The sequence below is a fragment of the Vigna unguiculata genome, chromosome 4 (assembly GCF_037176805.1).
Source record: "Vigna unguiculata cultivar grain cowpea cultivar isolate G323 ecotype 2 chromosome 4, ASM3717680v1, whole genome shotgun sequence".
NCBI lineage: Eukaryota > Viridiplantae > Streptophyta > Magnoliopsida > Fabales > Fabaceae > Vigna > Vigna unguiculata.
Window position 1 is genome coordinate 25087979 of NC_140795.1, and position 14446 is coordinate 25102424.

Below are 14446 nucleotides of genomic sequence, written 5' to 3' on the forward strand. Positions count from 1 at the left end.
TAAAACGCTCAATCTTGATGAACGTTCCCTTTATTTGAGGCATGAGGGACATGAAATGAAGTTGAAATTTATGACACCAAGACAAGCCAGTAATGATCAACATAGGCTAAAGGAGAAAATAGAAAAAAAAGAAATATAAACTTCAGAAGGAAAGGAAATTGAAGAAAAAGAAAAGGAAGAAAAGATAAAGATGATGGAAAAGGAAGTAGAGATACAAGGTGTTTAATCGAAGGCCACCCATGTTTAGTTGCATTTGTTTACGAAAGCGACAACAATGTTGTAAGCCAAAGATTGGTGGAGAAACTCTAGTTACCACCACGCTTTCATCCGAATCAAGCAAGGATCAAATTCAGTACAAGACAATGTGTGAAAGAAGTATTATGTGATATTGCTCCCACAAACTCTTCTCATCTTCTTTTGAGATGGGCATGGCTTAATTTTAAAACACTCAATCTTGATGAACGTTCCCTTTATTTGAGGCATGAGGGACATGAAATGAAGTTGAAATTTATGACACCAAGTCAAGCCAGTAAGGATCAACATAGGCTGAAGGAGACAATAGAAAAAGAAGAAATATAAACTGCCGAAGGAAGGGAAATTGAAGAAAAAGAAAAGGAAGAAAAGATAAAGATGATGGAAAAGGAAGTAGAGAAACAAGGTGTTTAATCGAAGGCCACCCCTGTTTAGTTGCATTCGTTTACGAAAGCGACAACAATGTTGTAAGCCAAAGATTGGTGGAGAAACTCTATTTACCACCAAGCTTTCATCTGAAACAACCAAGGATCAAATTCAGTACAGGACAATGTGTGACAGAAGTATTGTGTGATATTGCTCCCACGAACTCTTGTCATCTTCTTTTGAGATGGGCATGGCTTCATTTTAAAACGCTCAATCTTGATGAACATTCCCTTTATTTGACGCATGAGGGACATGAAATGAAGTTGAAATTTATGACACCAAGACAAACCAGTAATGATCAACATAGGTTGAAGGAGAAAATAGAAAAAGAAGAAATATAAACTGCAGAAGGAAGGGAATCTGAAGAAAAAGAAAAGGAAGAAAAGATGATGGAAAAGGAAGTAGAGAAACAAGGTGTTTAATCGAAGGCCACCCCTGTTTAGTTGCATTCGTTTACGAAAGCGACAACATTGTTGTAAGCCAAAGATTGGTGGAGAAACTCTAGTTACCACCAAGCTTTCATCTTAATCAACCAAGGATCAAATTCAGTACAGGACAATGTGTGGCAGAAGTATTGTGTGATATTGCTCCCACGAACTCTTGTCATCTTCTTTTGAGATGGGCATTGCTTCATTTTAAAACGCTCAATCTTGATGAACATTCCCTTTATTTGGGCATGAGGGACATAAAATGAAGTTGAAATTTATGACACCAAGACAAGCCAGTAATGATCAACATAGGCTGAAGGAGAAAATAGAAAAAGAAGAAATATAAACTGCAGAAGGAAGGGAAATTGAAGAAAAAGAAAAGGAAGAAAAGATGATGGAAAAGGAAGTAGAGAAACAAGGTGTTTAATCGAAGGCCACCCATGTTTAGTTGCATTTGTTTACGAAAGCGACAACAATGTTGTAAGCCCAAGATTGGTGGAGAAACTCTAGTTACCAACACGCTTTCATCTGAATCAAGCAAGGATCAAATTCAGACAAGACAATGTGTGAAAGAAGTATTATGTGATATTGCTCCCACAAACTCTTGTCATCTTCTTTTGAGATGGGCATGGCTTAATTTTAAAACACTCAATCTTGATGAACGTTCCCTTTATTTGAGGCATGAGGGACATGAAATGAAGTTGAAATTTATGACACCAAGTCAAGCCAGTAAGGATCAACATAGGCTGAAGGAGACAATAGAAAAAGAAGAAATATAAACTGCCGAAGGAAGGGAAATTGAAGAAAAAGAAAAGGAAGAAAAGATAAAGATGATGGAAAAGGAAGTAGAGAAACAAGGTGTTTAATCGAAGGCCACCCCTGTTTAGTTGCATTCGTTTACGAAAGCGACAACAATGTTGTAAGCCAAAGATTGGTGGAGAAACTCTAGTTACCACCAAGCTTTCATCTGAAACAACCAAGGATCAAATTCAGTACAGGACAATGTGTGACAGAAGTATTGTGTGATATTGCTCCCACGAACTCTTGTCATCTTGTTTTGAGATGGGCATGGCTTCATTTTAAAACGCTCAATCTTGATGAACATTCCCTTTATTTGACGCATGAGGGACATGAAATGAAGTTGAAATTTATGACACCAAGACAAGCCAGTAATGATCAACATAGGTTGAAGGAGAAAATAGAAAAAGAAGAAATATAAACTGCAGAAGGAAGGGAATCTGAAGAAAAAGAAAAGGAAGAAAAGATGATGGAAAAGCAAGTAGAGAAAGAAGGTGTTTAATCGAAGGCCACCCTTGTTTAGTAGCATTCGTTTACGAAAGCGACAACAATGTTGTAAGCCAAAGATTGGTGGAGAAACTCTAGTTACCACCAAGCTTTCATCTGAAACAACCAAGGATCAAATTCAGTACAGGACAATGTCTGACAGAAGTATTGTGTGATATTGCTCCCACGAACTCTTGTCATCTTCTTTTGAGATGGGCATGGCTTCATTTTAAAACGCTCAATCTTGATGAACGTTCCCTTTATTTGAGGCATGAAGGACATGAAATGAAGTTGAAATTTATGACACCAAGACAAGCCAGTAATGATCAACATAGGCTAAAGGGGAAAATAGAAAAAAAAGAAATATAAACTGCAGAAGGAAAGGAAATTGAAGAAAAAGAAAAGGAAGAAAAGATAAAGATGATGGAAAAGGAAGTAGAGAAACAAGGTGTTTAATCGAAGGCCACCCCTGTTTAGTTGCATTCGTTTACGAAAGCGACAACAATGTTGTAAGCCAAAGATTGGTGGAGAAACTCTAGTTACCACCAAGCTTTCATCTGAAACAACCAAGGATCAAACTCAGTACAGGACAATGTGTGACAGAAGTATTGTGTGATATTGCTCCCACGAACTCTTGTCATCTTCTTTTGAGATGGGCATGGCTTCATTTTAAAACGCTCAATCTTGATGAACATTCCCTTTATTTGACGCATGAGGGACATGAAATGAAGTTGAAATTTATGACACCAAGACAAACCAGTAATGATCAACATAGGTTGAAGGAGAAAATAGAAAAAGAAGAAATATAAACTGCAGAAGGAAGGGAATCTGAAGAAAAAGAAAAGGAAGAAAAGATGATGGAAAAGGAAGTAGAGAAACAAGGTGTTTAATCGAAGGCCACCCCTGTTTAGTTGCATTCGTTTACGAAAGCGACAACATTGTTGTAAGCCAAAGATTGGTGGAGAAACTCTAGTTACCACCAAGCTTTCATCTTAATCAACCAAGGATCAAATTCAGTACAGGACAATGTGTGGCAGAAGTATTGTGTGATATTGCTCCCACGAACTCTTGTCATCTTCTTTTGAGATGGGCATGGCTTCATTTTAAAACGCTCAATCTTGATGAACATTCCCTTTATTTGGGCATGAGGGACATGAAATGAAGTTGAAATTTATGACACCAAGACAAGCCAGTAATGATCAACATAGGCTGAAGGAGAAAATAGAAAAAGAAGAAATATAAACTACAGAAGGAAGGGAAATTGAAGAAAAAGAAAAGGAAGAAAAGATGATGGAAAAGGAAGTAGAGAAACAAGGTGTTTAATCGAAGGCCACCCATGTTTAGTTGCATTTGTTTACGAAAGCGACAACAATGTTGTAAGCCCAAGATTGGTGGAGAAACTCTAGTTACCAACACGCTTTCATCTGAATCAAGCAAGGATCAAATTCAGTACAAGACAATGTGTGAAAGAAGTATTATGTGATATTGCTCCCACAAACTCTTGTCATCTTCTTTTGAGATGGGCATGGCTTAATTTTAAAACACTCAATCTTGATGAACGTTCCCTTTATTTGAGGCATGAGGGACATGAAATGAAGTTGAAATTTATGACACCAAGTCAAGCCAGTAAGGATCAACATAGGCTGAAGGAGACAATAGAAAAAGAAGAAATATAAACTGCCGAAGGAAGGGAAATTGAAGAAAAAGAAAAGGAAGAAAAGATAAAGATGATGGAAAAGGAAGTAGAGAAACAAGGTGTTTAATCGAAGGCCACCCCTGTTTAGTTGCATTCGTTTACGAAAGCGACAACAATGTTGTAAGCCAAAGATTGGTGGAGAAACTCTAGTTACCACCAAGCTTTCATCTGAAACAACCAAGGATCAAATTCAGTACAGGACAATGTGTGACAGAAGTATTGTGTGATATTGCTCCCACGAACTCTTGTCATCTTCTTTTGAGATGGGCATGGCTTCATTTTAAAACGCTCAATCTTGATGAACATTCCCTTTATTTGACGCATGAGGGACATGAAATGAAGTTGAAATTTATGACACCAAGACAAACCAGTAATGATCAACATAGGTTGAAGGAGAAAATAGAAAAAGAAGAAATATAAACTGCAGAAGGAAGGGAATCTGAAGAAAAAGAAAAGGAAGAAAAGATGATGGAAAAGGAAGTAGAGAAACAAGGTGTTTAATCGAAGGCCACCCCTGTTTAGTTGCATTCGTTTACGAAAGCGACAACATTGTTGTAAGCCAAAGATTGGTGGAGAAACTCTAGTTACCACCAAGCTTTCATCTTAATCAACCAAGGATCAAATTCAGTACAGGACAATGTGTGGCAGAAGTATTGTGTGATATTGCTCCCACGAACTCTTGTCATCTTCTTTTGAGATGGGCATTGCTTCATTTTAAAACGCTCAATCTTGATGAACATTCCCTTTATTTGGGCATGAGGGACATGAAATGAAGTTGAAATTTATGACACCAAGACAAGCCAGTAATGATCAACATAGGCTGAAGGAGAAAATAGAAAAAGAAGAAATATAAACTGCAGAAGGAAGGGAAATTGAAGAAAAAGAAAAGGAAGAAAAGATGATGGAAAAGGAAGTAGAGAAACAAGGTGTTTAATCGAAGGCCACCCATGTTTAGTTGCATTTGTTTACGAAAGCGACAACAATGTTGTAAGCCCAAGATTGGTGGAGAAACTCTAGTTACCAACACGCTTTCATCTGAATCAAGCAAGGATCAAATTCAGACAAGACAATGTGTGAAAGAAGTATTATGTGATATTGCTCCCACAAACTCTTGTCATCTTCTTTTGAGATGGGCATGGCTTAATTTTAAAACACTCAATCTTGATGAACGTTCCCTTTATTTGAGGCATGAGGGACATGAAATGAAGTTGAAATTTATGACACCAAGTCAAGCCAGTAAGGATCAACATAGGCTGAAGGAGACAATAGAAAAAGAAGAAATATAAACTGCCGAAGGAAGGGAAATTGAAGAAAAAGAAAAGGAAGAAAAGATAAAGATGATGGAAAAGGAAGTAGAGAAACAAGGTGTTTAATCGAAGGCCACCCCTGTTTAGTTGCATTCGTTTACGAAAGCGACAACAATGTTGTAAGCCAAAGATTGGTGGAGAAACTCTAGTTACCACCAAGCTTTCATCTGAAACAACCAAGGATCAAATTCAGTACAGGACAATGTGTGACAGAAGTATTGTGTGATATTGCTCCCACGAACTCTTGTCATCTTGTTTTGAGATGGGCGTGGCTTCATTTTAAAACGCTCAATCTTGATGAACATTCCCTTTATTTGACGCATGAGGGACATGAAATGAAGTTGAAATTTATGACACCAAGACAAGCCAGTAATGATCAACATAGGCTAAAGGGGAAAATAGAAAAAAAAGAAATATAAACTGCAGAAGGAAAGGAAATTGAAGAAAAAGAAAAGGAAGAAAAGATAAAGATGATGGAAAAGGAAGTAGAGAAACAAGGTGTTTAATCGAAGGCCACCCCTGTTTAGTTGCATTCGTTTACGAAAGCGACAACAATGTTGTAAGCCAAAGATTGGTGGAGAAACTCTAGTTACCACCAAGCTTTCATCTGAAACAACCAAGGATCAAATTCAGTACAGGACAATGTGTGACAGAAGTATTGTGTGATATTGCTCCCACGAACTCTTGTCATCTTCTTTTGAGATGGGCATGGCTTCATTTTAAAACGCTCAATCTTGATGAACATTCCCTTTATTTGACGCATGAGGGACATGAAATGAAGTTGAAATTTATGACACCAAGACAAACCAGTAATGATCAACATAGGTTGAAGGAGAAAATAGAAAAAGAAGAAATATAAACTGCAGAAGGAAGGGAATCTGAAGAAAAAGAAAAGGAAGAAAAGATGATGGAAAAGGAAGTAGAGAAACAAGGTGTTTAATCGAAGGCCACCCCTGTTTAGTTGCATTCGTTTACGAAAGCGACAACATTGTTGTAAGCCAAAGATTGGTGGAGAAACTCTAGTTACCACCAAGCTTTCATCATAATCAACCAAGGATCAAATTCAGTACAGGACAATGTGTGGCAGAAGTATTGTGTGATATTGCTCCCACGAACTCTTGTCATCTTCTTTTGAGATGGGCATTGCTTCATTTTAAAACGCTCAATCTTGATGAACATTCCCTTTATTTGGGCATGAGGGACATGAAATGAAGTTGAAATTTATGACACCAAGACAAGCCAGTAATGATCAACATAGGCTGAAGGAGAAAATAGAAAAAGAAGAAATATAAACTGCAGAAGGAAGGGAAATTGAAGAAAAAGAAAAGGAAGAAAAGATGATGGAAAAGGAAGTAGAGAAACAAGGTGTTTAATCGAAGGCCACCCATGTTTAGTTGCATTTGTTTACGAAAGCGACAACAATGTTGTAAGCCCAAGATTGGTGGAGAAACTCTAGTTACCAACACGCTTTCATCTGAATCAAGCAAGGATCAAATTCAGACAAGACAATGTGTGAAAGAAGTATTATGTGATATTGCTCCCACAAACTCTTGTCATCTTCTTTTGAGATGGGCATGGCTTAATTTTAAAACACTCAATCTTGATGAACGTTCCCTTTATTTGAGGCATGAGGGACATGAAATGAAGTTGAAATTTATGACACCAAGTCAAGCCAGTAAGGATCAACATAGGCTGAAGGAGACAATAGAAAAAGAAGAAATATAAACTGCCGAAGGAAGGGAAATTGAAGAAAAAGAAAAGGAAGAAAAGATAAAGATGATGGAAAAGGAAGTAGAGAAACAAGGTGTTTAATCGAAGGCCACCCCTGTTTAGTTGCATTCGTTTACGAAAGCGACAACAATGTTGTAAGCCAAAGATTGGTGGAGAAACTCTAGTTACCACCAAGCTTTCATCTGAAACAACCAAGGATCAAATTCAGTACAGGACAATGTGTGACAGAAGTATTGTGTGATATTGCTCCCACGAACTCTTGTCATCTTGTTTTGAGATGGGCGTGGCTTCATTTTAAAACGCTCAATCTTGATGAACATTCCCTTTATTTGACGCATGAGGGACATGAAATGAAGTTGAAATTTATGACACCAAGACAAGCCAGTAATGATCAACATAGGTTGAAGGAGAAAATAGAAAAAGAAGAAATATAAACTGCAGAAGGAAGGGAATCTGAAGAAAAAGAAAAGGAAGAAAAGATGATGGAAAAGCAAGTAGAGAAAGAAGGTGTTTAATCGAAGGCCACCCTTGTTTAGTAGCATTCGTTTACGAAAGCGACAACAATGTTGTAAGCCAAAGATTGGTGGAGAAACTCTAGTTACCACCAAGCTTTCATCTGAAACAACCAAGGATCAAATTCAGTACAGGACAATGTCTGACAGAAGTATTGTGTGATATTGCTCCCACGAACTCTTGTCATCTTCTTTTGAGATGGGCATGGCTTCATTTTAAAACGCTCAATCTTGATGAACGTTCCCTTTATTTGAGGCATGAAGGACATGAAATGAAGTTGAAATTTATGACACCAAGACAAGCCAGTAATGATCAACATAGGCTAAAGGGGAAAATAGAAAAAAAAGAAATATAAACTGCAGAAGGAAAGGAAATTGAAGAAAAAGAAAAGGAAGAAAAGATAAAGATGATGGAAAAGGAAGTAGAGAAACAAGGTGTTTAATCGAAGGCCACCCCTGTTTAGTTGCATTCGTTTACGAAAGCGACAACAATGTTGTAAGCCAAAGATTGGTGGAGAAACTCTAGTTACCACCAAGCTTTCATCTGAAACAACCAAGGATCAAATTCAGTACAGGACAATGTGTGACAGAAGTATTGTGTGATATTGCTCCCACGAACTCTTGTCATCTTCTTTTGAGATGGGCATGGCTTCATTTTAAAACGCTCAATCTTGATGAACATTCCCTTTATTTGACGCATGAGGGACATGAAATGAAGTTGAAATTTATGACACCAAGACAAACCAGTAATGATCAACATAGGTTGAAGGAGAAAATAGAAAAAGAAGAAATATAAACTGCAGAAGGAAGGGAATCTGAAGAAAAAGAAAAGGAAGAAAAGATGATGGAAAAGGAAGTAGAGAAACAAGGTGTTTAATCGAAGGCCACCCCTGTTTAGTTGCATTCGTTTACGAAAGCGACAACATTGTTGTAAGCCAAAGATTGGTGGAGAAACTCTAGTTACCACCAAGCTTTCATCTTAATCAACCAAGGATCAAATTCAGTACAAGACAATGTGTGGCAGAAGTATTGTGTGATATTGCTCCCACGAACTCTTGTCATCTTCTTTTGAGATGGGCATTGCTTCATTTTAAAACGCTCAATCTTGATGAACATTCCCTTTATTTGGGCATGAGGGACATGAAATGAAGTTGAAATTTATGACACCAAGACAAGCCAGTAATGATCAACATAGGCTGAAGGAGAAAATAGAAAAAGAAGAAATATAAACTGCAGAAGGAAGGGAAATTGAAGAAAAAGAAAAGGAAGAAAAGATGATGGAAAAGGAAGTAGAGAAACAAGGTGTTTAATCGAAGGCCACCCATGTTTAGTTGCATTTGTTTACGAAAGCGACAACAATGTTGTAAGCCCAAGATTGGTGGAGAAACTCTAGTTACCAACACGCTTTCATCTGAATCAAGCAAGGATCAAATTCAGACAAGACAATGTGTGAAAGAAGTATTATGTGATATTGCTCCCACAAATTCTTGTCATCTTCTTTTGAGATGGGCATGGCTTAATTTTAAAACACTCAATCTTGATGAACGTTCCCTTTATTTGAGGCATGAGGGACATGAAATGAAGTTGAAATTTATGACACCAAGTCAAGCCAGTAAGGATCAACATAGGCTGAAGGAGACAATAGAAAAAGAAGAAATATAAACTGCCGAAGGAAGGGAAATTGAAGAAAAAGAAAAGGAAGAAAAGATAAAGATGATGGAAAAGGAAGTAGAGAAACAAGGTGTTTAATCGAAGGCCACCCCTGTTTAGTTGCATTCGTTTACGAAAGCGACAACAATGTTGTAAGCCAAAGATTGGTGGAGAAACTCTAGTTACCACCAAGCTTTCATCTGAAACAACCAAGGATCAAATTCAGTACAGGACAATGTGTGACAGAAGTATTGTGTGACATTGCTCCCACGAACTCTTGTCATCTTGTTTTGAGATGGGCGTGGCTTCATTTTAAAACGCTCAATCTTGATGAACATTCCCTTTATTTGACGCATGAGGGACATGAAATGAAGTTGAAATTTATGACACCAAGACAAGCCAGTAATGATCAACATAGGTTGAAGGAGAAAATAGAAAAAGAAGAAATATAAACTGCAGAAGGAAGGGAATCTGAAGAAAAAGAAAAGGAAGAAAAGATGATGGAAAAGCAAGTAGAGAAAGAAGGTGTTTAATCGAAGGCCACCCTTGTTTAGTAGCATTCGTTTACGAAAGCGACAACAATGTTGTAAGCCAAAGATTGGTGGAGAAACTCTAGTTACCACCAAGCTTTCATTTGAAACAACCAAGGATCAAATTCAGTACAGGACAATGTCTGACAGAAGTATTGTGTGATATTGCTCCCACGAACTCTTGTCATCTTCTTTTGAGATGGGCATGGCTTCATTTTAAAACGCTCAATCTTGATGAACGTTCCCTTTATTTGAGGCATGAAGGACATGAAATGAAGTTGAAATTTATGACACCAAGACAAGCCAGTAATGATCAACATAGGCTAAAGGGGAAAATAGAAAAAAAAGAAATATAAACTGCAGAAGGAAAGGAAATTGAAGAAAAAGAAAAGGAAGAAAAGATAAAGATGATGGAAAAGGAAGTAGAGAAACAAGGTGTTTAATCGAAGGCCACCCCTGTTTAGTTGCATTCGTTTACGAAAGCGACAACAATGTTGTAAGCCAAAGATTGGTGGAGAAACTCTAGTTACCACCAAGCTTTCATCTGAAACAACCAAGGATCAAATTCAGTACAGGACAATGTGTGACAGAAGTATTGTGTGATATTGCTCCCACGAACTCTTGTCATCTTCTTTTGAGATGGGCATGGCTTCATTTTAAAACGCTCAATCTTGATGAACATTCCCTTTATTTGACGCATGAGGGACATGAAATGAAGTTGAAATTTATGACACCAAGACAAACCAGTAATGATCAACATAGGTTGAAGGAGAAAATAGAAAAAGAAGAAATATAAACTGCAGAAGGAAGGGAATCTGAAGAAAAAGAAAAGGAAGAAAAGATGATGGAAAAGGAAGTAGAGAAACAAGGTGTTTAATCGAAGGCCACCCCTGTTTAGTTGCATTCGTTTACGAAAGCGACAACATTGTTGTAAGCCAAAGATTGGTGGAGAAACTCTAGTTACCACCAAGCTTTCATCTTAATCAACCAAGGATCAAATTCAGTACAGGACAATGTGTGGCAGAAGTATTGTGTGATATTGCTCCCACGAACTCTTGTCATCTTCTTTTGAGATGGGCATGGCTTCATTTTAAAACGCTCAATCTTGATGAACATTCCCTTTATTTGGGCATGAGGGACATGAAATGAAGTTGAAATTTATGACACCAAGACAAGCCAGTAATGATCAACATAGGCTGAAGGAGAAAATAGAAAAAGAAGAAATATAAACTGCAGAAGGAAGGGAAATTGAAGAAAAAGAAAAGGAAGAAAAGATGATGGAAAAGGAAGTAGAGAAACAAGGTGTTTAATCGAAGGCCACCCATGTTTAGTTGCATTTGTTTACGAAAGCGACAACAATGTTGTAAGCCCAAGATTGGTGGAGAAACTCTAGTTACCAACACGCTTTCATCTGAATCAAGCAAGGATCAAATTCAGTACAAGACAATGTGTGAAAGAAGTATTATGTGATATTGCTCCCACAAACTCTTGTCATCTTCTTTTGAGATGGGCATGGCTTAATTTTAAAACACTCAATCTTGATGAACGTTCCCTTTATTTGAGGCATGAGGGACATGAAATGAAGTTGAAATTTATGACACCAAGTCAAGCCAGTAAGGATCAACATAGGCTGAAGGAGACAATAGAAAAAGAAGAAATATAAACTGCCGAAGGAAGGGAAATTGAAGAAAAAGAAAAGGAAGAAAAGATAAAGATGATGGAAAAGGAAGTAGAGAAACAAGGTGTTTAATCGAAGGCCACCCCTGTTTAGTTGCATTCGTTTACGAAAGCGACAACAATGTTGTAAGCCAAAGATTGGTGGAGAAACTCTAGTTACCACCAAGCTTTCATCTGAAACAACCAAGGATCAAATTCAGTACAGGACAATGTGTGACAGAAGTATTGTGTGATATTGCTCCCACGAACTCTTGTCATCTTGTTTTGAGATGGGCATGGCTTCATTTTAAAACGCTCAATCTTGATGAACATTCCCTTTATTTGACGCATGAGGGACATGAAATGAAGTTGAAATTTATGACACCAAGACAAGCCAGTAATGATCAACATAGGTTGAAGGAGAAAATAGAAAAAGAAGAAATATAAACTGCAGAAGGAAGGGAATCTGAAGAAAAAGAAAAGGAAGAAAAGATGATGGAAAAGCAAGTAGAGAAAGAAGGTGTTTAATCGAAGGCCACCCTTGTTTAGTAGCATTCGTTTACGAAAGCGACAACAATGTTGTAAGCCAAAGATTGGTGGAGAAACTCTAGTTACCACCAAGCTTTCATCTGAAACAACCAAGGATCAAATTCAGTACAGGACAATGTGTGACAGAAGTATTGTGTGATATTGCTCCCATGAACTCTTGTCATCTTCTTTTGAGATGGGCATGGCTTCATTTTAAAACGCTCAATCTTGATGAACGTTCCCTTTATTTGAGGCATGAAGGACATGAAATGAAGTTGAAATTTATGACACCAAGACAAGCCAGTAATGATCAACATAGGCTAAAGGAGAAAATAGAAAAAAAAGAAATATAAACTGCAGAAGGAAAGGAAATTGAAGAAAAAGAAAAGGAAGAAAAGATAAAGATGATGGAAAAGGAAGTAGAGAAACAAGGTGTTTAATCGAAGGCCACCCCTGTTTAGTTGCATTCGTTTACGAAAGCGACAACAATGTTGTAAGCCAAAGATTGGTGGAGAAACTCTAGTTACCACCAAGCTTTCATCTGAAACAACCAAGGATCAAATTCAGTACAGGACAATGTGTGACAGAAGTATTGTGTGATATTGCTCCCACGAACTCTTGTCATCTTGTTTTGAGATGGGCATGGCTTCATTTTAAAACGCTCAATCTTGATGAACATTCCCTTTATTTGACGCATGAGGGACATGAAATGAAGTTGAAATTTATGACACCAAGACAAGCCAGTAATGATCAACATAGGTTGAAGGAGAAAATAGAAAAAGAAGAAATATAAACTGCAGAAGGAAGGGAATCTGAAGAAAAAGAAAAGGAAGAAAAGATGATGGAAAAGGAAGTAGAGAAAGAAGGTGTTTAATCGAAGGCCACCCCTGTTTAGTTGCATTCGTTTACGAAAGCGACAACATTGTTGTAAGCCAAAGATTGGTGGAGAAACTCTAGTTACCACCAAGATTTCATCTGAATCAATCAAGGATCAAATTCAGTACAAGACAATGTGTGGCAGAAGTATTGTGTGATATTGCTCCCACGAACTCTTGTCATCTTCTTTTGAGATGGGCATTGCTTCATTTTAAAACGCTCAATCTTGATGAACGTTCCCTTTATTTGAGGCATGAAGGACATGAAATGAAGTTGAAATTTATGACACCAAGACAAGCCAGTAATGATCAACATAGGCTAAAGGAGAAAATAGAAAAAAAAGAAATATAAACTGCAGAAGGAAAGGAAATTGAAGAAAAAGAAAAGGAAGAAAAGATAAAGATGATGGAAAAGGAAGTAGAGATACAAGGTGTTTAATCGAAGGCCACCCATGTTTAGTTGCATTTGTTTACGAAAGCGACAACAATGTTGTAAGCCAAAGATTGGTGGAGAAACTCCAGTTACCACCACGCTTTCATCCGAATCAAGCAAGGGTCAACTTCAGTACAGGATAATGTGTGAAAGAAGTATTGTGTGATATTGCTCCCACGAACTCTTGTCATCTTCTTTTGATTTTGGCATGGCTTAATTTTAAAACGCTTAATCTTGATGAACGTTCGCTTTGAGGCATGAGGGACATGAAATGAAGTTGAAATTTATGACACCAAGTCAAGCCAGTAAGGATCAACATAGGATGAAGGAGAAAATAGAAAAAGAAGAAATATAAACTGCAGAAGGAAGGGAAATTGAAGAAAAAGAAAAGGAAGAAAAGATAAAGATTATGGAAAAGGAAGTAGAGAAACAAGGTGTTTAATCGAAGGCCACCCCTGTTTAGTTGCACTCGTTTACGAAAGCGACAACAATGTTGTAAGCCAAAGATTGGTGGAGAAACTCTAGTTACCACCAAGCTTTCATCTGAAACAACCAAGGATCAAATTCAGTACAGGACAATGTGTGACAGAAGTATTGTGTGATATTGCTCCCACGAACTCTTGTCATCTTGTTTTGAGATGGGCATGGCTTCATTTTAAAACGCTCAATCTTGATGAACATTCCCTTTATTTGACGCATGAGGGACATGAAATGAAGTTGAAATTTATGACACCAAGACAAGCCAGTAATGATCAACATAGGTTGAAGGAGAAAATAGAAAAAGAAGAAATATAAACTGCAGAAGGAAGGGAATCTGAAGAAAAAGAAAAGGAAGAAAAGATGATGGAAAAGCAAGTAGAGAAAGAAGGTGTTTAATCGAAGGCCACCCTTGTTTAGTTGCATTCGTTTACGAAAGCGACAACAATGTTGTAAGCCAAAGATTGGTGGAGAAACTCTAGTTACCACCAAGCTTTCATCTGAAACAACCAAGGATCAAATTCAGTACAGGACAATGTGTGACAAAAGTATTGTGTGATATTGCTCCCACGAACTCTTGTCATTTTCTTTTGAGATGGGCATGGCTTCATTTTAAAACGCTCAATCTTGATGAACATTCCCTTTATTTGACGCATGAGGG